Below are 27,030 nucleotides of genomic sequence, written 5' to 3'. Positions count from 1 at the left end.
GGGGTCAGAGGAGCAGGGGTGCCAGTCGGTGTTAAAATCACCAAGAACTACGGTTTCTTGGGGATAGGTAGTGGATAACCAGTAAAGGAGATCTTCTAGTGTATTTAGGTTGTTGCCTGGTGGAATGCATGCACAGACAATGTTCAAGTGTTTGTTTTGGTTAATCTGTAGCTTGGTTATGAGGAGTTCTGTGTTATTGAATTGGGGAGGTTGAATGGTGTCTCTATTAACGGTTAGAGTATTTTTGTAAAGGACTGCTATCCCACCTCCTTTCCTTGTAGCATGGTCTAACCGGTGAATATTGTATCCTGGAGGTAGTATCTCATTGTCAGTAGTACTGGGTTTTAGCCAGGTTTCCATAAGACACATAATGTCTGGGGAGTGGGTTGCTAGGAGGGCATGTAGGTTTTGAATCTTATTGTTAAGACTTCTAATATTTAGGTAAAATGCTAGGAGGGAACTAGTGGGAGTATTCATGGGTAGCTTGACTGTGGAGGTTGTGGTAGGGGAGTGGAGGTTATTGGGTGTGGGTGGGCCAGGGTTGGGATGAATGTCTCCATGTGTTATAAGGTTATAGTGACAGGATATTCTGAGCAGATGTGATGATCTTATGAGCTATAGCTAACTTAGGTATAAGAGAATTAAATAAAACCAATGATTTAGTTAATTGAATGTTATCATTAAAACCAGTCTGAAAAAAAATTAATATTACTCCAGTATACATAAAGGCATTTACATTCATAAAAATATGCTTCCAATCAACTTTTAATTTTATTTCAGATCTCCAACATACTTCTTCGTTATTAAACATCAAGGCTAGTTTATGAAGTGCAAAGAAACTCCTATGTAAACATCTCCAAGTAAACAATTGGCAGTGGTGTGATAGTGTAGAATGTTTTGAGGATTTAAGAATAGATTTTTTTGCATCATCTGTTGGGGGATAACCATTTACTGATGCAAAGTACTTCCAGTATGACTTTGTATGGTATATTTTTCTTTTCTTAACAATTTTATAAATGTTAGACAAATAACCATTACCTTAAAAAGGATGTATTCAATAAATGTAGGCAAGTCATGTCTAGCAGAAATTTGTATTAATTCTATCATGATATATTGCCTCAGAGATTATAGAAGTAACCACATGTCCTTGTCTATATTGTATTTGTTCATTATTTGGTTAATAGGAAGGACCTTGCTTATTTCTATTAACTGATTCCAAAATAATAAATTCCCTTTTTTTCAGTGTATTCATCTTGTCAGTTTGTAATGTTTCCAGATTATTAGATGTAATCTCCTATGCCATCCCTCAACAGCATTTTGACTACGAGGTACCCCATTCCATATGTGTCATGCTGACTCCAAAACGTACTATCGAACACAGGTGGCAGTCTCTCTGATGTTGTACCACACATGCCATACCTTCGTGGTCTTCCATATATGTGTGTTTCCTTAAAAAATATGCACAGTGGTTTAGCACTTTCTGGCATGTCATTCTCAATATCTGCAAATGTATCAGCAATATCTGTAGGTGTAACAAACACCAAAGCAGGTATTTCTTCACATAATCATGAGAACTCAACGTCATTGCCAAACTCTGAAGCTAAATTCAATCTCTTGTATGTTCCGCCAGATAATCTGACAAAAATGAAACCAACAATCCTTAGCAGCGGTAGTACTCAAGTGTTTTTTAATATAATTCACAGCCGCACGTTCAAAGTCAGTGTGAACCATATTAGGCAATAGCTGTAAATCATGCATTGGGCACAATTCCAGTATCAGACTCCAAAACATATCGTAACGTTCTTCGCTTTTACTGGGTAATATGCCATAAATTACTGGAACAACTTTCCTACTGCTAGTGCAGTCCAAAGCACAATGAATACTAGATACCTGTTTGCACTCTGTGGTACTTATTGGAAATGTACCATCAGCAAGTACATACTCAGAAGCACACAACATCCTTAAGTTATCAACAGTTGTAATAACTATACAATTGTTTTGCACCAAATTGACACTGTTTTATTATGAAGGAACCGCTTTTTATAGGCAGCATGTCTGGTGTTAACTCCATAAGTGACTGTAACTCCTTAAATGTTTCTACTTTTTGTTAGCACCTATACCTACTGACAGTTTGCTTTAGAGCTGCTTTATTGGGTAATTCATTAATAACAGCGGTAGAGGCTGTGGCTAATACTTCAGTGACAATTTTGCAAGGGTCCTCTATGGAGTGTTCAGCACGCTGTTTGAGATGATCCCTTACTTTAAAAACTTCACTTTGCAAAATATCTGGGGCATGATAGTGTGCTTTGCTTTTCAATAACTTATACCCATCAGCATGACATTCTGTTACACATCGCTCTTTACATCAACTCTTATTTTTCCGTATGCAACACCAGTACTGTTTAAGTTCTACAGACATTTCCAAATACAACTGGTAATCATCCACCACAAGTAATTCTCGTCCTTTTTGCATCCTTAACGTAGTATACACATTATTTAATGTGCCAGGCACATATTCCTGAACACCAGCTTCATCTACCTATAATAATACAGTTATAAGTAGCAATAAACTTCAGTTTACGTTATAATGCAGCCAACAAATGCATATGACAGCTGTATTTACCTGCATTTTGTACGCAATTATTATTACTACTGCCAATAACCCAAACTTAGATGGTGTGCACTTGATGTTATATTCCACTCGATCACAACTTGCACGTTTGCAGGATCAGGACAGTTATTCACACATTTAAGAATGCAAGATTCAGAATGTCGGCACGTAATAACGTAATAATGCTTTATTAGTCATGCGACCTCTACTAATGATGCTACTCTAAAAGCGAATGCAGGGTATGCAAATTATGCATGCGTGAAATAGTGTCAGTCGCTGTTTTGTTCATTCGAACATTATTTTTTCAGATAAATTGAAGTTTTAAAATGTACTTTTGATTATTGCATGATCAACCACTCTATATACGATCAAATGAATGTATATCTATCAGACATCTCATGTACGCATGCATAAAACTTCTGTGAGTATGTGTGATATGGCATATGATAGCCCTTATCCTATGTTACAATCAGCCACACTCAGAAATTAATGTCATGTATAACATACATCTCATCCCCCAGCTCCGAGCAGTCTGACATGCTTTGTCTTTGCACTGCAGTGTCAATTGTGCAACAGCTATCAAATTTACCTTTGGTGCAGAAGGCTATGGGTTCTATTGAATGGGTTGTACTTTGAATGAAATGTTAAAACCATGGCACTATCTGCTTGAGCTTGGTGTTACTTATATGACATCCCACTACTGGACCAGTAATCAAGGAGCCTTAATCCTCACCACTGTCAACAGTGGGGGATGTACATTGGGAGGATGACAGGTACACATACAGTATTTCCAGATGCAGCTCTCTGCATCAAGTGCAATTTCCCTAAAGAGCACACAGAGACCACAGTCAGTCCGGTGCTGGTTTCTCCCTCTTTTGCAGATCCCCAATAAGACTTCCCACTAGTACAGCTATAGAGTTGAGATCTCAGCTGAGTGGCCAGACCGAGACCTCCAGCACCCTTTCTGTCTAATCAGTGCTTCATGTTCCTGCCCAAGTAGCTAACAAACACACACACTCTTTGAGGTTTTATTTACATACACACACACACACACACACACACACACACACACACACACACACACACCTGGGAAAGGCTGGCACAGGTTTACTAGCTGTGCCCCCTTTTTTCCAGACTAGAAGGTAGTTATCACTGCCACCATCCAACTCCTTATCAGCTACTCTAAGGCCTTTAAAAAAAAAAAACAATATTGCTCAGAGAATGGCAGCCTCGGTTCAGTGCTCGCTGTTATTCTGTTTGTTTTTGTTTATTTGTCCTGTTGTTTGGTGTTCAACTGTAATTAGGTATGCTCATGTAGAATTGTTAAATATTTAACAATTCATTTCATGCAATTTGACACCAGAGTTACCACAATTAAAACATTTTCTGGAGATCTTAGTTGGAGGAGCAGCAGCTGTCAGCAGCAGAGACAGACACAGGCATCGCAAAAGGGGGAAGCGAGCTGGTGCACTGGTTAGGCAGAGACAGAGATGTTTTCAAACAGTACTCCCAAGTTTACATCTGGCAAACTTCCACTCTCTATGCTATAAGATGGATGAACTGTTACTTGTCAATGAAGCTCACAAGGATTTTTCACTTTCTTCTATACTGTGTTTCACAGAAACCTGGCTAAATGAATCCATTTCAGACTCTCCATTACATCTGCTTGGTTTCAACTTTACAGTGCGGACAGAGTATTGGAGACATGAGGGAAGAGTAAAGGAGGTGGAATCTGCTTTTATATCAATGAAGGCGATGTAATGATGTCACATTGTTAAGTAAAATGTGCTGTCCTAACAGAAATGTTTTGTGTTAATTGCAGACCTTTTTATTCACCTCTGGAGTTCTCTTAATTTATTCTGGTTAGTGTTTACATTCCACCTCAAGCCTGTGTGAGGGCAGCACTACAAAAAATGTCTGATGAGATAATGTAATGGAGCAGAATTATCCAAACTCCCTTCAGATTGTTCTGGGGGATTTTAATAAGGCAAATATCAGCCATGAACTTCCTAAATTTACACAGCATATAAAGTGCCCTACCAGAGACAGGAACACACTGGATCATTGTTATAAAGTGTTAAAACATGCACTGTCCCTCGTGCAGCTTTGGGCTTTTCTGACCATTGTCCTGTTTCCTATCTATAAGAACAAGTTAAAATTCTATTAAACCTGTGATCAATACAGTGAGAAGGTGGACTATTGATGCAAAGCTGAAGCTGCAAGCCTGCTTTGATTGTACAGACTGGAGTGTCTTTGAAGATTGTACAGACTGGAGTGTCTTTGAAGATTCTGCTGCTAACTTGCATGAACTGGCAGACACAGTAACATTTTATGTCATCTTCTGTGAAGGTATGTGTGTCTCCACTAAGACCTGGTTAAAATTTAACAACAGCAAATCCTGGTTTACTGCTAAACTTAAGCAGCTTCGTCAAGTCAAGGAAGATGCCTATAGAAATGGGGATAGAACACTTTTTAGACAGGCAGGGAGCACACTGACAAAAAAATCAAAGTGGCTAAAAAGAACTATTCTGAAAAGTTGAAAAAACTGTTTTAACTGATGATCCTGCATCAGTGTGGAAAGGTCTACAAAACATTACAAATTACAGGAAACCATCCCCCCTAGGGTGGCCTAATGGTTAAGGTGTTTGCCTTATAAACACAAGGTGCAGGGTTGTAGTCTCACAAGGGATAATTGGCTGGCAGTTAGCCTAGTACTAATCTATGAATCTATCTATGAATCTATGAATCTATCTACTCTGCAGCTAATTACCAGCTGGCTGATGACTTGAATGCTTTTTACTGCAGGTGTGATAGGCCTGAGCTACAAATGACACAGTTACCAGCTCTGTCAGTGTTCATATTTATATGACTTTCTCTTTCACACATTCTCATATTGTCTGCATTAATTATCACTGAGGAGGATGTGTATAATTTTTTAAAAGACAGCTAATTAAGAACGCTGCTGGTCCAGATGGGGTTTCTCCCTCCTGTTTAAAAAATGGTGCTGATCAACTGGCTCCTGTTTTTACTCTGATTTTTAATAAATCATTACAGCTGTGTGATGCTCCCTTGCGTTTCAAACAAGCCACAATCATTCAAGTGCCTAAAATATCCACTATAGTAGGACTGAATGACTATATACCTGCTGCTTTGACATCGGTGGTCATGAAGACTTTTGAGAGGCTGGTGTTAGCTCACTTGAAGGATATTACAACTCCCTCATCAGACCCCCTTCAATTTTCTTATTGAGAGACTTGGTCAGTAGATGATGCAGTTAATATAGGCCTGCACTATATCTTGCAATATCTTGACAGCCCAGGCACATATGCAAGGATTCTGGAGCTTTTTCACTTGAAACTCTCCCAGCTTTCCATTCCTGTTTCCACCTGTCAATGGATCACCAATTTTCTAACCAATAGGAAACAGCAGGTGAAACTGGGGAAATTTATATCTAGCTATCACACAATCAATATAGGTGCCTCCATGGATGTGTCCTCTCCCCACTGCTATTCTCCCTTTACACAGACTGCAGCTCTAAGGTCCCCTCTGTCAAATTTATTAAATACGCAGACAATACAACCATCATCAGGCTCATGAGTAATGGTGATGAGTCTGCATACAGACAGGAGATTGAGCAGCTGGCCCTTTGGTGTAGTCAGAATATTCTAGAGTTGAAAACTCTTAAAACTGTGGAGATGACAATGGACTTTAGGAGTGGTGCTACAATATTAACCCCCTCTTTATATTTATTACTGCTGTGTTACTTGTGGAATCCATCATGTTTTTGGGATCTATAATCTCCCAGGACTTGAAGTAAGAGACCAACGTAGGGTCCATCATAAAAAAGGCACAACAGCAAATGTACTTTCTGTGACAGCTGAGTAAGTTCAACCTCCCACAGGAACTGCTGATTCAGTTCTATACAACAGTCATTGAGTCTGTTCTCAGCTCATCCATAACAGTGTGGTTTGGATATCTGTCTAATCATGACAAAAATAGGTTAAATCGAATAGTCAGGTCTGTCAAAAATATCATTGGTGCTAGTTTGCCCTCCTTACAGGACCTGTACTATTCCAGAGTCATAAAAAGGGCAGGGAAAATCATCACCAACCCTTCACATATAGGCCACCATCCTTTTGAACTATCACCATCAGCCAGGCATTATAGATTAATACACACCAAAACAAGCAGATATAAGAACAGTTTTTTTCCACAGGCCATCAAATTCATAAATGGTTAACTCAGCTTATTAGGTTGGGGTATTCTTTTTCCCAAGCCTCCAAGGATTCTGCACTATTGTTTACATTTATTTATTTTATTTATTTATTTGCAGTTGTTTAAAAGCTCCACATAATGATTATACAGAGATTAAGTTCTACATACAGATTATACAAAGATAATGTTCCACACATAGTTTACATGAGGATTATAAAGAAAAACATTCTATAATTTCTGGTTAAACGTTAGAAGTAGTATATATGTGTTTTTTGAGTAAAAATTACTAGGTACAAATAAGGAGTTGTATGCTAGAAGCAAGCAGGAATTTGCTGGCTGGGAATTGAGTAAAAGGAAGGAGGAAAAGAGTTGGGAGTAGAGAGTAGGTTATGAAGGGTGTGAACAGGAGCATTCCCATGAGGATGTTAGATGGGAGTGTAGTGTTTTTTTAAAGTATGAGAGGCTAGCAATTGTACGAATTGAGGGGGGGAGGGAGTTCCATAGGCGTGCTAGTGAGAAGGACAGGAGGATGTGTCCTGGAGGGTGTAGGGGTCTATAAACTTCTATGAGGTTTTGATTGTTAGATCTTAGAAGTCTTTGAGTTTGATGTATTTTAAAGGTAGTAGAGAGAGAGGGACAGAGGGATGGCTGGAATATGAGTTTATGTGCATAGGTGAGCTGAGTGTAGGAGAGGTAGTTGGGAAGCTCTAGCCAGTTGAGTTTGTGGAGAGGTACACAGTGATGGGTAGATGATTTGTTACTGGTGGCGAATCTAGCTATTTTGTTGTAACAAGAGGACAGTTTGGTTTTCAGAGAAGATTGTAGGTTAGTTAGAAGAGGGGCACCATAGAGAAGGGAGGGAAGGAGAAATGTGGTAGAGAGAGTAATTTTGGTAGTTGAGGTGAGGAACCGATTGTGACGGTAGAGCATGCCTAGTTTTTGGTGGGTTTTTTTATATTTAGTAGTAGATGGGAGTTGAATTTGAGCTTGTCATCGATTTGGACCCCTAACAGTTTGGCTTCAGATACCAGCTCAAGAGATGTGTTATTTTGGCTGGTGATGGAGAATAAATTTCTATCAAGGTTATTAGTTTTGGAGGGGGTAAATATCATAAGTTTAGTTTTAGCAGCATTGAGTGCAAGATGGTTATCTTTCATCCATTGTTCTGTGGTGGAGAAGGCATCTTGAGTGAGTTTTAAAAGAGTTGGGATGGTTGAGGCAGCACAGATGATTGTGGAGTCATCTGCGTATTGAATAATGTTTGCAAGGGGGATAGAGCGGAAAAAGTCATTAATGAAAATGTTGAAGAGGAGGGGGCCCAAAATAGAACCTTGTGGGACACCTGTGGGGGTGTTGAGGAAGGATGGGGTGGCTTTTTTCCCATTTGACGGCTTGTTGCCTATTGGAGAGATAGCTAGAAAACCAACAGAGGGAAGAGGTAGAAAGGTTTAGGTTAGATAGTTTAGTAAGAAGTAGGTTATGAGAGATAGTGTCGAAGGCTTTAGAGAGATCAAGGAGGATGGTAGATACAGTGAGGCCGGAATCTCTAGCTTTATTCACAGTTTCAAGGAAGGATAGGAGGGCAGTCATAGTACTATGATGGGGTCTGAATCCATGCTGTGTAGGAGTTAGTAGATTATTGTCTAGGAGATGGGGAAGAAGTTGAAGATGGATACATTTCTCAAGGACTTTTGAAATGGGTGAAAGGATGGCGATGGGACGGAAGTTGGTAATATTAGTATTGGTTCCACCTTTATGCAGTGGAATGATGTAGGCTTTTTTCCATATTTGCGGAACAATACTTTCTTGGATTGAGCGGTTAATTAGGATACTGATAGGGAGGGCAATGGCTTCAGCAGCTATGCTGAGGAAGTATGAGGGAATGTTATCAGGCGCATTGGTGCATGGTTTTAGTTTCTGCAGCTGTCTCTTTATGGTGGATGTAGGAATAGGTTTGATGAAGAATGGTGGGGGTGGGGAATGAGTGGGAGAAGTTGGGGGAGGAGAAGCATGAGGAGAAGTGGGAGCAAGTGGAGATGGAGAAGCCTGAGGAGAAGTGGGTGAAATTGAAGGGGGAGAAGCAAGAGGAGAAGTGGGAGATGTTTGAGGGGGAGAAGTCTGAGGGGAAGTGGAGGTAGGAGAATGACTGTTATTTAAAAAAGAGGAGGTAAGTTTAGAAATAGAGTCTATGAAGAAAGAATTGAATTGGGTAGCAAGATCAGTGTCATCTATATTTGGGCAGGGGATTGGGTTTTCTGTGTTCCCGGGTTTTAAGAGGGTAGTTATACCTCTCCAGAACTTTTGAGGGTTGGTTCTGAGGTTGCTTTGAAGTTGGGTGAAGTAGTTACGACGGTCTGCAGAGATAAGTTTTTTGACTGAATTACGAAGAGTTTTGTATTCGTTGAGGGAAGATGTAGATTTGTTCTTTTGATATTGTGTCCAGGCTTTGTCTCTAAGTCGCATGGTGGTTAGGGTGTTTATAGTTAACCAGAGGGTGGATTGTCTTTTTATTCTTTTGGTTTTTAATGGAGCATGAGTATCTAGAAGGTTTAGGAAGGTAGTATTAAAGTAAGTGATTGCATTTTCAAGGGGTAGAGTTTTTAAAGGGTACCAGTTAAGTGATTTTAGGGTGTCAGAGAAAGCTTCTTGGTTAAAGTTTCTATGACATCGGGTAGTAATATAGTTATGAGTGACTTGTAAGGGACAAGGAAGACGTCTAGTGAAGATAGGAAGGTGGTCGCTGAGGGAGTCAGGTATGGTACCACTATCTGGGTAGTAGTGAGGGTGGGAGACAAGAATCCAGTCTAGGATGTTGCCAGTGGTAAAGTCTTTGCATGGTCTAGTTGAGGAGTTGATGAGTTGAGAGTAGTTGTATAGGTTGATGTTAAGGGGGTGAGAGGGGGATTGAATGGAGGACCAGTTAATATTGGTATCTCCCATGATTATAGTTTCATTATTGATGTTAGCTGAAAGCCAGGAGAGGATTTCTTCGAGTATTGGAATATTGTCTCCTGGGGGAATGTAAAGAGAGGCAATGTATATATATTTGTGTTTGTTTAGCTGGAGATGAGTCAGTATTATTTCTGCATTGTGAAACTGGGGAATGGCTTTATTGTATGGTGTTATGCATAGGGAAGATGAGTAGAGTAGAGCTACTCCACCACCCTTTTTATGGGTTCTGTCTGATCTGATGATAGAGTAGTTAGGTGAAATTATCTCTGAATCTTTTATATGTGGTTTTAGCCAGGTTTCAGAAATGGCTAGGATGTCTGGTTTGTTGTGAGATAGCCAGGCATGTAGATTTGGAATTTTGTTAGCTATGCTTTGTGCATTAAGAGATGCAAATAGGATGGATTTAGATATTGAGGAGGGGTGGTTTGGGCCTGGGTTTGGGTGTATATCACCGGATAATAGTATGGAAGTTAGGAGTTGTGTTAGGTAGTGGAGGTATTTGAATTGTTTTGGTTGAGAAATGTGGGTTGATAGATTAGTGAAGGATATAGGGTGGTAAATGTGTGTAGAGGTTTTATGAGAAGGGATTGGCTTGTAATGAAACCATAGGATGGGGTTAGTGGGATAAAGTTCAGGAGAGATGGAGCTGGTATAATAGTTGTGTGATGTGTGGAGAGGGTAGGTTGTGTGTAGGAGTAGAGTGTGGTTGAAGAGATAAGGCTGGGTGAAATGGTAGATGAAGGTAAGGTTTAGAAGGAATAGTAGTTGGATTGAAAGGGATGAGAATTTTATGGACATGTTGGGGTTATAATAAGAAATGTAGGAGATGAGTAAGGAGGTGGGGGAATGGTGATGTGGGTATGATATGAATGGAGGAGGGGATAGGAAGAGAAAGGATGTGGAGTTAGGTAGGTGTGGAGGATGTAGGTGTGGCTAAATGGGTATAAATCTAGATGCAGTGGGGGTGGGTGGGAATTGGGGGTAAGAGATCAACAGAAAAAAGTATCAGCAACTGCTGTTGGTATAGAAAGGTAAGCAGTTATAGTTGGTATGGAACCAGATAGGGACAAGCACTTTGTATGAGTGAAAGAGCTGTTTGCAGTGGGTTAGTTTGTGTTGTTCAGGGGGAGAAAAAAGCCAGATTGCTGTACAGAGAAGAAAAACAAGAAAAAAAACAAGAAAAACAGGCTCTTAAGTGAGTTAATCTGTTTAATAGGAGGGAAGCCAGGTAACATAGATATGCATCAGTGGTTGGGTAGTAGGTGCTGCCACCTGGTGGTGGGAAGGGAGATAGCAGGTATCCAGGTGAGCAGGTCACATACAACTTTCACAGAGAAAGTATGTGGGACTGAGGTGTCTGGGGGAGAGGAGTCCACGTGTGGTACACGGTAGGCTGCTGAATCACCTACAAGGGAGATCAGACAAAAGTAAATCAGTTACAAAGTAGGTAGTATAGACACAATAGATGGTTTGATGCTACCTACATTCAAGCAGTAATCATTTAGGGCAGTCTGCAGGAGTTCTATAGTTCAGTCAAGCAGGCAAGTTCAGGGAATTCACAGAGGCGATGCACGTGATATTCTGTGTTTGAATTGAGGTGGGGAAGGGAGCTTCAGTGGTGAGCTAGAGGAGATTCAAGCAGTAATCATTTAGGGCAGTCTGCAGGAGTTCTATAGTTCAGTCAAGCAGGCAAGTTCAGGGAATTCACAGAGGCGATGCACGTGATATTCTGTGTTTGAATTGAGGTGGGGAAGGGAGCTTCAGTGGTGAGCTTCCGAAGAGAGGAGATTCAAGCAGTAATCATTTAGGGCAGTCTGCAGGAGTTCTATAGTTCAGTCAAGCAGGCAAGTTCAGGGAATTCACAGAGGCGATGCACGTGATAGTCTATGTTTGAATTGAGGTGGGGAAGGGAGCTTCAGTGGTGAGCGAGATTCAAGCAGTAATCATTTAGGGCAGTCTGCAGGAGTTCTATAGTTCAGTCAAGCAGGCAAGTTCAGGAATTCACAGAGGCGATAGTCTGTGTTTGAATTGAGGTGGGGAAGGGAGCTTCAGTGGTGAGCTTCAAGAGAGATTCAAGCAGTAATCATTTAGGGCAGTCTGCAGGAGTTCTATAGTTCAGTCAAGCAGGCAAGTTCAGGGAATTCACAGAGGCGATGCACGTGATAGTCTGTGTTTGAATTGAGGTGGGGAAGGGAGCTTCAGTGGTGAGCAGAGAGGAGATTCAAGCAGTAATCATTTAGGCAGTCTGCAGGAGTTCTATAGTTCAGTCAAGCAGGCAAGTTCAGGGAATTCACAGAGGCGTGCACGTGATAGTCTGTGTTTGAATTCAGGTGGGGAAGGCAGCTTCAGTGGTGAGCTAGAGGAGATTCAAGCAGTAATCATTTAGGGCAGTCTGCAGGAGTTCTATAGTTCAGTCAAGCAGGCAAGTTCAGGGAATTCACAGAGGCGTGATAGTCTGTGTTTGAACTGAGGTGGGGAAGGGAGCTTCAGTGGTGAGCTTCCGAAGAAAGGAGATTCAAGCAGTAATCATTTAGGGCAGTCTGCAGGAGTTCTATAGTTCAGTCAAGCAGGCAAGTTCAGGGAATTCACAGAGGCGATGCACGTGATAGTCTGTGTTTGAATTGAGGTGGGGAAGGGAGCTTCAGTGGTGAGCTTCCGAAGAGAGGAGATTCAAGCAGTAATCATTTAGGGCAGTCTGCAGGAGTTCTATAGTTCAGTCAAGCAGGCAAGTTCAGGGAATTCACAGAGGCGTGATATTCTGTGTTTGAATTGAGGTGGGGAAGGGAGCTTCAGTGGTGAGCTTCCGAAGAGAGGAGATTCAAGCAGTAATCATTTAGGGCAGTCTGCAGGAGTTCTATAGTTCAGTCAAGCAGGCAAGTTCAGGGAATTCACAGAGGCGATGCACGTGATATTCTGTGTTTGAATTGAGGTGGGGAAGGGAGCTTCAGTGGTGAGCTTCCGAAGAGAGGAGATTCAAGCAGTAATCATTTAGGGCAGTCTGCAGGAGTTCTATAGTTCAGTCAAGCAGGCAAGTTCAGGGAATTCACAGAGGCGATGCACGTGATAGTCTATGTTTGAATTGAGGTGGGGAAGGGAGCTTCAGTGGTGAGCTTCCAAAGAGAGGAGATTCAAGCAGTAATCATTTAGGGCAGTCTGCAGGAGTTCTATAGTTCAGTCAAGCAGGCAAGTTCAGGGAATTCACAGAGGCTGCACGGATAGTCTGTGTTTGAATTGAGGTGGGGAAGGGAGCTTCAGTGGTGAGCAGAGAGGAGATTCAAGCAGTAATCATTTAGGGCAGTCTGCAGGAGTTCTATAGTTCAGTCAAGCAGGCAAGTTCAGGGAATTCACAGAGGCGATGCACGTGATAGTCTGTGTTTGAATTGAGGTGGGGAAGGGAGCTTCAGTGGTGAGCTTCCGAAGAGAGGAGATTCAAGCAGTAATCATTTAGGGCAGTCTGCAGGAGTTCTATAGTTCAGTCAAGCAGGCAAGTTCAGGGAATTCACAGAGGCGATGCACATGATAGTCTGTGTTTGAATTGAGGTGGGGAAGGGAGCTTCAGTGGTGAGCTTCCGAAGAGAGGAGATTCAAGCAGTAATCATTTAGGGCAGTCTGCAGGAGTTCTATAGTTCAGTCAAGCAGGCAAGTTCAGGGAATTCACAGAGGCGATGCACGTGATAGTCTGTGTTTGAATTGAGGTGGGGAAGGGAGCTTCAGTGGTGAGCGAAGAGGTGATGCGTGAGCAGCTCTACCGCGGGGACCACAGGGGTTAATGAGGTAGTTATGTTAATACTTGTTTCTTTCAGAATTTATTTCAATATTTCTTGCACTGAGTTGCACTTTGCACCTTGTATGTATATGTATATGTATAGTTACCTTTTTGTCTTGTTCTTAATAGTTGTATGTATGTCGTTTATGTAAATCATACTTGGAGAGTCACTGAAACCGGCATCAAATTCCTTGTATGCATGCATACTTGGCCAATAAATGTGATTCTGATCTGATTCTTAACAAAGGGTGTCCAATCTTACTGTGTAATATTAATATTGATACAAATGGTAGTGTGACCAAGAGCAAGTCTATTAGGAGTGGCCCACACAGTGCCACCAAATAAATATGCAAGTACTCTTAAAACTTAAATATCTCTAGACAGATCAGCCACAAGAAAAGGTTTAAACATATTTAATAATAAATAATGAAAGACCAAGACAATACTAAATGTATATTAACGGTGACATCAGAGTTCAAAACCACAGGAAATATGCAAAACAACATTGCAAGACAGTCTCAAATAAATGAGGAAAAATATCTAAACTGAGCTTTACTATATTCCTGACTGAATCTAAGAGAATTACTATACCCTAGTTAACTTACTTCATCAGAGCAAGGCAGATGTGTGGTGAATGAATCTTCTAGTTGCCAGGTCCAAGACAGAATACAGAATTATCTGTCTAAGAGAGTTCTCAAATTAATATCTCAAATATTACTGCTGGGGTAGCTTGCAGACCGACATCATGTCTTGTCATCTGACTCTATCCTAGGTGAAACCCCTACTGCTGAAAACTGACAGTATTTAGCATCTACAAGTGAAAATACATAGACCTCAGATCTTTGGCAGATGCTGGAAATCATAAAACAATTGCATTCCTTCACATTTCAAAACTAGTAATTAGTTCACTGTGAAGACAACACAGGAATTTTTTCAGCACAGACTCTATGTTTAGCTGCACTGAAAACTGAAAGATACCATCTTTTATTGTGTATCCATAAAGTAATTTAATTTTAGTTATTTTTTTCTGAAGTTAACCTCCTGTATTCCAGTATCCACTGTTAAAATATATAGATTTAAACAGTTACCATAGTGCATGTACAGTTCTGTTCTTTTCCATTAGGGCACATTGTGGATCCATTTTAAACACAAGCCTTTTGCAAATACCCTTTTCAACACACATGTCTGTACAAGCAGTTTGATATACACATGACATACAGTTCTAATACATTTGTAACACAAGCATCTTATACAAATCATTTAGATATTCATCAATGACATATAATTATTTACAAAATTCCAGCTAGCTGGGCTGGCAGTATCACCTTTCATCACAGCTTATGTGGATGTAAAAGAGAAGGGGATGCTCCCCATTGCCTGACCATATTTCCCCTAGAAGTATAAATATCATCTTGTGCCTCCCCTGAAAAGAGGCCACTAGCTTAGGGGGATTAACCCAGTCAACAAAGATAAATAAATACATTTTGAAGGTTTATGCTTTAGGCTCACCTCTTCATAGAGACACCTTATATTCTCTAATCTTAGAATGCTTGGCCTTGCATGTTAGTGAGTCACCTATGACAGATCTACATAGCATATCTGTGTCCTACACATTCTTCTAAGCAGTGATTGTGTCCCATTAATGACTGCTTGTAGTCTAACTATCCTAGAGAATGTGCATTATGACAGCATTTTCCTTCTTGTTTATGCTGTCTTGCAGCAGTCTGCTGCCATCAGTACCTACCATGCTGGTTCCTATGGGAAATGTACTGTCAACGTAGCTCTCTAACCATGCAAACAAAAATCCCAAATGATATTCTTTTGTTTGATCAAATTACTTTTCATTGGTACTGCATATATTAAAGTTACTTAATTGAACAAGCTATTTGAAAGGTTTTGTAACCTGTCCTTACATGTTGCAACCCCCAGAAATTAGTTATTTTAGTTACAGCAAGTACAGAGGGCAAAGCCCCTGCATGGTGAATGAGGGTCCTTCCCCTCACTTAAAACAACTTTCATTGATTGTCCATTTGGTAAGCTTGTACCGTTGAAAAGCAAATCAACTTACTAAACTTTTATACATGTACAACACAGAGTTATATACTGACAACAAATCATATTACAGCAGCAGGTCAGAATTATAGAATCAGTTGTCTATGTCTACAGCCTAGTATAACAGTTTGTAAATACAGTGGGTATGCTGGGAAGGGACACAGCCAAAGTTTCTCAATAGGCACCACTGTTACAGTATTAATCCCTCCACTGGGAAATTGACCAGGGCTAGAAGGCAACTCTTCTGTCCACTGTCCCACATACCATATAGTTACTCAGTAACAATGCACAAGGAACCTTAAATGTATAGCAGCAAAAGTATATTAGCATGGATAGGATAACTGAGACCCATACATGCATATAAAACAGTAGTTTATCAAAGCCATTCAAATCAACAATATAAACACAACATTATATTTATGACAGACACATGAAAGAAAAACTCCAGCGTTTAGAACATCAGAACTATAGATGTTTGTTGATCTCATAAATGATGTTTTAGTTTAGTTTTTCACCATTAAAAAGTTTATACTTGCAGAAAAGTTCTGTCTTCCATGTAACTAACTTAGCTGGGGATAGACCCAATTTGTCTTTTCAAGATAGCCATTCATTACAGTTGCCCCTTCTCATGATATTCTGTTGCATGGAACAACCTCCCTCATCAACCTGCTATCAGATTTCTAAGGAAAACAAATAACTTAATCTTGTTCTTTTTCTTTACAACTGTTGGTTTCATAACCTCAAAGTTTTATCTTCAATTCTTCTCAATTCATGCATGTGCTATGCATCATTCAGAAACTTGTTTTAAAAAGTTAGTAATTCATCTTACATGTGTTAAGATAGTCTTCAGAATCACAAGAGTTAGCGTTCTAGCCATCATATCCCCCCACTCAGACATAAAGGGGTAACAGAACAGTCATCACTGTGCCACATTCCCCCCAGCTCAGACATAAAGGGGTAACAGAACAGTCACATCCTCCCCAGCTCGGATGTAAAGGGGTAACAGAAATGTAATGTGGAATGTACTACCAAGCCCATGTAGACAGGATAGAGGGCCTGGCACTCCCATTACTAGAGTCTTGATGTTAGATTTCTAAGTACAACAAGGTAATGGGATCTTCAACATTTGAATATTTAGCTAATTAGTCTTCAAGGTTCAGAAGTCTTTCCCATGAAGCCAGTTCAATGACTCCTAAAAAAGCTGGTCTTCATATCAGCCTCTGCAACCATCCTCAATTGTCTATGATCTTATCCCATGGGTTTCTAATTACATTTGCTTGCAACGTGTCTGTGCTTGGAGAAAAGTGATGTAATAGACATTTGGAATACAATTTCTTTATTGACAAACTTTTGTGCATCTGTATCCTATTGGCTTATTTTATCACCAGACAAACTTTGGATATGTCACTATATTTCATAATGTGCTTTAGTTTAGCTATTGTAACCTCCTGGCTCACTTTTTAGCCTTTTGGGGTGCATTATTAGCATACCTCTCAGGTGTCCAGATTTCCACAAAATGTCCAGTTGTTTGCCTCATATTTTTTGGTCTGTTTCTCATAAGATTTGTGTTTCTCTGGCAAATCATTGAGGATTAAAATCACCAAACAATGACCGATATTTGAATTTCAGTCTTTATATCCTTCAGAAAATGCATACTAATGCAAAACATGTTATTCCACCAACTTCTAAGCTTGTAAGGCAATATTTACAAAGTGTCCCTATTTTGGGTCTTTGCCCCCACCCCCGTCATTATTGGCTTTGTTCAGATTTCTTGTGCTAAGAGGTTGAGAGTTATAATTATTAGGTAGGTGATTTTCATATTCTACTTACCCTGGGAGTCAAGAATGTTTTCTGCATCAGGGTTGGCAATCTGCATGACAAGCAGCCCCATGCAGGGTGTGTGCAAATCATAGATGTATTGAATGCAAGCAGAGGAGGCCATGTAACATAGCTGCCCACATTTTATGCTAAAGGTAGTGTAATGGCATGGTATTGAGCAACAGTTTTAAAATGAGGGACTCAGTGGATGCAAACGAGGGTAAGCAATATTGTGGAGTGATTCAGAAATGTATTATATTCCACAGCTGTGCATGCTGTCGCCAGTGGAATTGACCTCCATAAAAATCCTGACGTTACAGGAGGGAAATAGCAGAATGATGTTAGGGGCAGTGGCAACTGTAACAAACTTGTATATGCAACAGCCTTTACTTGCCACTGGTAGCCACAATATTGCATGTCGTTACCCTCAGGAACCCACATCATTAGACCTTGCTCTTTACAACACTGAAATTATTGACCACCATTGTTTGGATAGAGTCATCATGAAGGGGCTTGCTAAGATGTATTACTCTCATCTGTAGGCCTGTGGGAGTTGTGGAGTACCTATCCCTGTGAATACTAATGTATGTGTGGCTTTGAGAATACTAATTACAGAGACCTTTCAGTGACCTACTGGGACATGGTAGGGTTATCCCAGGCATCTGCCTCAGAAGTACTCCTGCAGTTCATCAGTGCTATGCTGCACCCAGTAGTTTCCTTGTACTACAGAGGACAGAATGAACACCATGTGATACTTCTATTACATAGCTCTTTGCCCTGAGCTACTAGGATCATAGACTGCACCCACATTGCAATAAAGGCTCACCTGGTGAGCTGGGAAGAGGGTATATCAACTGTAAATGTTACCGCACCATCAACTGTCAAGCACCTTGTAATGCACAAGGTATAATCTACAATGTGTCTGTAGGCCACCCATGGCAGGACCTATGACTTTCACATATCACACATGTGAGGCCAATATCAGTGGTTTGTGAGGGGCAGTTTTTCCCAAGGACATCTTATTGGCAGTGTTGGATATTCCCTGTAGCCAAGGTTACTGACACCACTCAGAAATCCATGGATCTTGGCAAACAATGGCTACAACTACATCCTATTGCAAATCCAATCATTGTCAAACATGTGTTTGGGCTACAAAAGGCACTTTCACTGCTTGGATGTATGTGGTGGTACTCTCCAGTATGACCCTGGCACATGTACTAAGATATTCTCAGTTTCTGTGGTGTTGCTTAGTGTAATATTGTGGAAACAGGTACAGCAGGGACTGCACATGTATGATGAATATGTCACAATACACAAGGCAATGGAGGCAAACAAGATGATGAAATAATGGAGGAACCAGCACAAGGGGAGGTTCATGCCAAACAAAGGCCGATGCAGTATGCCATGTTACTGAGAAAGAGGCAGCGGCTGACCCATAACCATGGGGCAGATTAAAACATTTACATCACAGTAAAATGCCAACTTATAACAAGGCTGTGCTTACCCATGTATAGGCATAGGTTAATCAGATAAATAAGTACTGAGGGCAGGACACAGTTATCATCATTTGCACAGGTAGAGAGGCACAATTTGGAATATCTTCCAGAGTGAAATGTGTATGTGCTGTTCTAACTGAAATCTACTTTGTGCTGAGTGTATAAGACGTGGTTTACGTTGGGGCTTATAAGGTAAACTGCTCTGTGAGGACTGAGCCAGCACTGTCACCATGTGTGTGTGTGTGTGTGTGTGTGTGTGTGTGTGTGTGTGTGTGTGTGTGTGTGTGTGTGTGTGTGTGTATGTATATGCATGCACAGGTGTGTGGAACTGGCTAGTGGAGAGGTGTGTGTGTGTGTGTGTGTGTGTGTGTGTGTGTGTGTGTGTGTGTGTGTGTGTATGTGTGTGTGTGTGTGTGTGTGTGTGTGTGTGTGTGTGTGTGTGTGTGTGTGTGTGTGTGTGTGTGTGTGTGTCTGTGTGTGTGTGTGACTGTGTGTGCTGGAATCCAGCCTCAGTACTGGAAGAGGGGCATATGAACATGTCCAGTCTACCCACACGAGAAATGCAGGCATCCTGTGCACACCCACATCTATGAGAGCTCCCTGTCCTTCGAGAATCAGAGGAACTAACAAGCCTTTGCCTAGAGGTAGGCATGCTGTGTGAATGCATGTGATGGACAGTGCAGGATGTGTTTGCAGCACAAGCCCCATGTCCTCATACACATTCATGACTGATCCTATGTATCTTCACACTACATGGCAGGGTGCATGCATGACCCAGGCCTCCCATGCCAATGATGGCCATCAACACTTGAGACATACATGGAACAGTTATGTGCCATGTGCCTAGCATGAATCCTTTGAACACAGGAGGACATTAGTCACTCAAGTTGCTGATAGAGTGTTTTTAGAATCTAACACATATATGGCACCTCATTTCATGTACCCTCTGTAAAGCATGTGCAATATTTGCAAAGGCTGAAGTGCTACTAGCCTCTGCCTCTACAATGGCCCTGCACATTTGCTGGGTGGCAAACATTGAGACAGCTAGTTTGGGGAGGATGTATGGCCACCAAAACACTGACCACCCCTGTTCTGCCCATGCCCAGTGGAGCATGTGACACCCAATGGGACATGCATCACAGGTAGAGACATACCTTCCAGACTATATCTGTCAGTGACTACCTGTCCTAAACTGTCTATCTGTATATATAGTGTGGGTTCCACAGGCATAGTCTCCATGTCCAGTGACTGGGTGGATGATCTGGATTCCACATTCCATTTGTCCAGTACAGATACCATGCACCCTGACTGTGCCAAATGCTTACCAGCATCATTGTCAGAGTCAGAGTTTTCTCCATCATCAGGGAGTATTATATCCTTATAGTCAAATATGGATAAAACATCACTTGTGATGACACTAAATGCAAATACCACAATAAGTAAGACCCATCACCATAACTAATTCCAGTGAAGACTAGAGTGACATGTCATATAGTGGTAGAATGTAATAAGATAGAAGTTATGATGTTCAGTTGCTCTTCTACTTTGAAGCTGTGATGTTCCTATACAACAAAGGATACTACATTTATTAGTACACAGAACACTAGACAGTTAAACAGTATACTTAAACTACAATATCACTGACCCATCCCTAGGGCTTCTCCAATGGAGATTCTAGGAGCACACACACTGCTCTGCTCTAAGATTCAGCACAGTGCTGTAGGACAGTGATATCTCTGACCCTCCACATAGAGAAGCAAAGGAATTCCTCCATCTCATTTAATGGTGGTGCAGCCAATGGACCACCTCCCAATGCTCTAACCTATTTGCCAGGCAGGTAGCATTATTTTGGACAGCACAAATTATGCCGGTGACCTAGAGTCTGTCCTGGTGGCAGTCCCAGACCTGGCGATCATCAGCATTAATATCAGTAACCGCATCCTGCCAGTTACAGTTGTGGTGTTGCTGGTTAGATTTGTCCAGGATAAACACCTGACAGCCATGGATTTTTGTGAGCCTGCAGTAAGATCTCATTCTCTGCATGAGAAATCTTGCATTTCTGAACCGTCTGTTTTCCATACATTATGCTGTGTGGGGAAAGAATACAGTCTATGAGAATAACATTTTTTACTGTGACCTGCTCTGGTGGTGGTGCTATCGGTCTGTAAAATAATAGGTTGTCATACACAAGCACACACTGGCTAAACAAAACTCCCACCACAAATACCAACATAGCATTTCCCTCAATTCCCATAAAAGTAACAACGCATGTAGTATACATGCTATATTCTAATACTCAGCCTGCATTTCACTTCACCCAACATTCAAACAGTTGTATCACCTGTTATTTGTGTGATAAATGCCCATTGTTGACCTTGCATTTGGCGTGCCATTCCCTGCATGAGATTGTATGCATAGATGACTTATAAATATTTACAGATATAGACCACACTCCTTGAAGGTCAAAATCTGTACGTGGGCTGAATGTCTGTAGGCAGGGTATGGGTTCCTTAGCCAAGGATGGATTACAGATTGATGTCCTTACATTCACTGCTGCAGTATTCTTAACAAATGGGACTGCCTACCGTGGTAGCCCAAACTTCTGGCCAGTCTACCAAAGACTACTTGTTGCTTTTAAAAGGTACGTCGAACATCAGCCAAACACTTCTTGGGTAGCATAGGGCATAAAGGTGATGTTCAGGTCTATCGTAATCAGAACTTCTTTGACGCCAGTCTGAATGTATTTTTGTACCATTGGTCTGTTTACCTGCATCCATTTTCTGCCAGTTGAACATATTTTCATTTTTCAGTGACTACCTACACCTGTTTGCTGACTTTTTTTGCAGTTGCAGGTAAGTGCCCCATTGGGGAGTTTGTTTTTTTTCTTACTTTTTTGTTTGTGCTCCTTGGGGTTAATGTCATCCAGGAAGAGTAAATGCCAATGTGGGAGACAGATTCCCCATAAAGACTGCCACGATATGTGTCTTTTTTGTCTAGGAGCTTTTCATAACCATATGTCCTGTTTTATTTGTCAGGTGTTCATTCCAAAAACCATCTGCAGTAGACTTTGTTCCCTTTCCTTGTATCTTGAAAACCAGCATCTTAAGCTTCTTGCTAAAAATACAAAGGAAGGAATCTCCCACCCCAAGGCTCAGCTTTTAGGGAACCCAGAGGCTTGCCCAGCTGCATTGTTGGATTTTTGTGCCGCGACCATGTTGGAGGCCGGTGAGGGTCCAGCTGGCAGCATGTCCGAAGAGACTTTGCAGGTGTCCATTTCAGATGTTCAGGGAGAACCACTGCTGATTTTTTTCTGAGGGGCCTAGGGGAGTTCCTCAGTTTTTGGTTGGGAAAGAAGTTCCTACTATGGTTCTTGACTGCTGTCCTGGGTCTAAGCCTTGTCAGCTATCTGGAGGGGAAGTTCCCTTAAAGAAGAAACAAAAAATTAAACATGTTTCTTCTTCTCCTAAGGAACAAAAAGTGAGTAGCAGGCCTTCACTAGGGGCTATTTGTTGCTTTAATGTCCTTAAAGTCTCCTCAAGGGGTTTTGGTTCCTGCTCCTCCTTGGTCCTCTACTTCCCTTAAAAGGCCTAGAGAACAGGATACTTCTGAGGATGAGTCAGATTCAGATAATGAATCCCTAACTTATTCTATTCAAATTTCTTCTCCTTTAGACTGTGGATCACAGGAGGAAGAATCTATTAGTCCAGATGTTCATTTTGAGGAGATTTCCTTTGGGGACACACTCTCTCTAGGATGATGGATTTTTTTTTTTAAGTGGGATTGTGCTCAGGTCTCTGATATCCATAAGAGGTACTATGAGTTGCTGCAGTTGGACTCCCCTAAGCCTGTGGCTATTCCTCCTGCTTTGGCTGCTTTATTGGATGCTTTTTCCAATGCCTCTCATGTGCCTGATTCTTTACCCCCTGCTCCCAAGAAGCCTGACAGGTTTTATAACGTGCCTGAGGATTGGCCTTTCCTATATAAATGTCCTGCTGCTCATCCCTCTGTCATGTCTGTAGCCTCTGATAAGCCATCTCAATTGCTTCCTTCACTAAAGTTATTACCCTCTGACAAGGATAGCAGAACTACGGAAAGGCTGGGTAGGAAGGTTTATACTTCTGCTACCCTAGCTTTTAGGGCTATTAATTATCAGACCCATATGTCTAGGTATGTATTGGCTCTCCTTTCTCAGGCCTGTCAACTTATTTCTGATTTTCCAGACTCCAAGGGTAAAACTTTTGTTCTTTCCTTGCTAGGGACTTCCTCTCAAGTAATTTGTCATTCTATTAAATGTAGTTATGATGCAGCAGAGGCCTCTGTTTTTGGTTCAGTGATGAAGAGGTATTCTTGGCTTAGGCTTCAACTTCTACCCTGATGATATAAAAGCTAAGCTGATGGGTGCTCCTCTGGATTCTAAGCTTTGTTCAGGGAAGCTGCTGCTGGTTTAAGTCCCTTCAGGATAAGGGAAAGGCCTTACAGGAGCTTAAACATGTGTTTGTTTCTCCTGGTCCTAAATTTCAGAGAAACTGCCATGCTAGGCTTGCCTTTATTCATAGGCAATTCTGCCCTTCTACTAAAGGTAGGAAGAATGGCAAATGGGTTCCACCTGCTAAGGCTTCTCAGTTTTCTTGGACTCCAAAGCTTTCCTTTATGGACAAACCAGGTGCTGTATTACTCTCCATCTCTTCCCAGCCACATTCCTCTTTCTCTTTGCCTTTCTTTTTCTCTTCCTGTATGTTTTTAGATCACTCAGAATTCTTGGGTTCTGTCAATTATTCATCAGGAGTACTTCATGGTGTGAAAATCTCATCCTCCTTTTATGGGCATTCCTCAGCATCCTCAGGAACAACTTTCCTTTTTCCCAGATGTTTTTCAAAATGTCTTGACTCAGGGTACTATTCAAGAGGTGCCTGTATCCCAAAGGGGGAAAGCATTCTACTCCAGACTGTTTTTAGTGCTCAGGAAAGAGGGCACTTGGAAACCTATTCTAGACTTCTCTCATCTAAACACTTTTCTAAAAGTGCCTTCCTTTTGAATATTGTCCCTTCAGACTCTGTTTCCTGTCTTACTCCCTCTGGCCTATATGGTGTCTCTGGATCTCAAGGATGCTTATCTTTGTATTCCAATCCATCTTCTTTTCAGAAAGTTTTTGCATTTCTCTGTTGCTTCCTGGCATTTTCAGTTCACTGCTTTGTCCTTTGGCCTTTCTACTTTCCAACGGGTGTTCACCAAATGCCTTGCTCCTGTGATTGCTTTTTGTTTGCAGGCTTCAAGGGATCCAAATATTTTCTTACTCAATCTGTTGATTCAGGCGTCTTCTCCACAGACTCTTTTGCAAAATATTCATTTTGCCATTTCCCTTCTTCAGAGCCTGGGGTTCACTATAAATTTCAAAAAGTCTTCTATGACTCCTTCTCAGGATCATATTTTTCTGGGTTGGAAAATTCAGATGGTGCCAATGTTTGCATCCGTGCCCCCACCAAAGACCTTAACTCCCATTTCTTTCTTTCATACTCTTCTTCCTCTGACTTCCATTACTGACATGGAGTTTCTGAGAGCTCTGGGTTTCATGGCATCCATCATTCTGATGCTCCCTCTGGCCAGTCTTCACATGAGAAAGTTTCAGTGGTTTCTGAAGTCAGTGTGGCTCCAACATGCACATCCTCTAGACTTTGTGGTTCCTCTTCCTCCTTGTCTCAGACAGGAACTCACTGGTAGATTCAGCAGTTGTCTCTGAATCCAAGGATCCCTTTTCATCCCCCTATTCCCTCTCAGGAATTGTTCACAGATGCTTCAGACATGGGATGGGGTGGATTTTTGGCTTCCTAAAATTACAGGGGGTGTGTCTGCCTCATCAGCATATCAGTGTCAAAGAGATGAGAGCTCTTCTGCTGGCTCTTCAGGACTTTCATCCTGTTTTCTCTCCAGGGCCTTTCAAGGTGTTCACAGACAATGCCACAGTGATGTAGTATATCAACAAACAGGGAGGAACGAGATCTTATCTTCTTTGCTGGTTGGCATTTCTGGTATGGGATATTCCTGTCAAGTATCAAGTGACTCTTCAGGCAGTTTATATCCCTTCCAGTAAGAAACTTGTGGCAGACACTCTGAGCAGATCCTTAACTCAGTCAAACAAATGGATGCTTCACAGGGATGTGTTTCTACACATTATCCACTAGTGGGGGAGTCCTCAACTGGATCTTTTTGCCTCTCCTCTGAACAGACAACTTCCTCTGATTTGTGCCAGAGTCCCAGGTCCTCTGATATGGAAGGTAGATGCCCTCTCATTTTGTGGAAGGTGGATGCCCTCTCATTTTGTGGAAGTGGACACCCTCTCATTTTCTTGGAAGGGGATGTTTCTTTATGCATTCCTCCCTTTCCTCTCATTCCAAAAGCCCTGTTCAAGATTCAACAGGATGCACCCAGAATCTTGTTGGTGACTCGGTTTTGGCTTCAACAGCACTGGTCCCCTCTACTTTTGCATCTAGATAGGGCAGTCATCACAAGTTACCTCAGAGGGTGGCTCTAATCACACAAGACAAGGGATCTCTCATCCCTCCCCACATGTCCACATTTCAACTGACACTGTGGGTGATAAGAGTTTGATTCCTCACAAACACCTTTTTCTGAGGATGTGCTGCAAGTCCTGCAGGTGGCCAGGAAAACCACTACTACTATGAAATCCTACTTATCCAAATGGAAGAGGTTTTCTATTTGGTGTGTGTCTCTCTCTCTCTTTCATAACCTGGACCCACTTACTGTGGATGTTCCTTTGGTTTTGTCTTATTTGTGTGAGTTGTTCAATGCTGGTTTGGCCTATTCTTCTATTAAGGCCCACTTATCAGCTATCTCTGCTTGTCTGCCTTTTTCTCCTCCTTTAGCTTCTATATTTGAGGTTAAACAATTTCATGAAGGTGTCCTTAATATTAGACCTCCCAGGAAACCTGTTCCTCCTCCCTGGGATCTTAATTTTGTTTTGGAGAAGTTGACTGAGGCTCCTATTGAGCCTGCTGCTTCAGTTTCCTTGCTACATTGTTCCTGGAAGACTGTTCTTTTGTTAGCTCTTACCTCTGCCAGATGGGTATCTGAGTTGCAGACCCTTATGGCTTGTCCTCCTTTTTCGGTCTTTCATGAGGACAGTGTGTCCTTGCATACTAACCCTTCTTTTGTGCCTAAGGTGGTTAAAGAGCTATCACTGAATCAGTCTATTAATCTGTCTACATTTTCCCCCCTCCACAATCTGACAGTTTGAGAGTGCTGCAAACTTTGGGCATGCATAGGCAACTCAGGGTTTATTTTGATAAGACTAAGGCTATTAGAAAATCTGATCAGTTATTTGTTTCTTTTTATTCTAGAGCTTTGGGACTTGCTGTATCCAAGCAAACTGTTTCTTCTTGGATTTCTAAGGTGATTTTCTTTTGTTATACTCTTCATGGCAACAGCCTTCCTTCTTCAGTTAAGGTTCATTCATTTAGAGATGTGGCTTCTTCGGGTGCTTTTTTTGGGTCTATATTAAATTCTTGAAAGCTGACAATGTCGAATCTGACATTGTTGACATGAGAATAGCAAAACTGCAGAACATCGAAGAGGTAAACGGAAATTCCGTAAGGGGAGATTTCCATTTACTTCAATGTAGTGCAGTCTCAGAGTTGGTATATTTAAGTAGGGGGATGTGGGGTGTGCATGGGGCTTGCCTAAACCATTTAGTTTTTTTGTTGTTGTTTTTATTTTTTTTCAGCACATTCGATGTTTTAACAGTTCGATCACTAGGGGTCAACCTTTAATGATTCGAACTGTTAAATATTCAATGTTCTAATATAGACCTGCTTTTTTCAGGGCTTAGATACTAATTCTATTCTTGAGGCAGCTACCTGGATTTCTGTGCATACTTTTACCAAGCAGTACAAGTTGGATGGCATTTCTAGAGCTAGGGCTAGTTTTCCTAGTGTTTCCTCTTGAGCTCTGGCACTCTCCCATCTGTTAAGAATAGTGCAGCAGTGACTGTAAGGACATAGTACAATTGTGTAAAATCTTACCATAACGGTAAATGTCCTTGCCTTCACTGCTGCAGTATTCACTCCATCCCTCCATCCCCCTAGTCTTTTGCCTTCCTGGATGTA

The sequence above is a fragment of the Protopterus annectens genome, chromosome 2.part0, assembly GCF_019279795.1.
Source record: "Protopterus annectens isolate FY-2018-M chromosome 2.part0, PAN1.0, whole genome shotgun sequence".
In the NCBI taxonomy this organism is placed as follows: Eukaryota; Metazoa; Chordata; order Ceratodontiformes; family Protopteridae; genus Protopterus; species Protopterus annectens.
Note: the sequence above shows the minus strand (reverse complement) of the source record.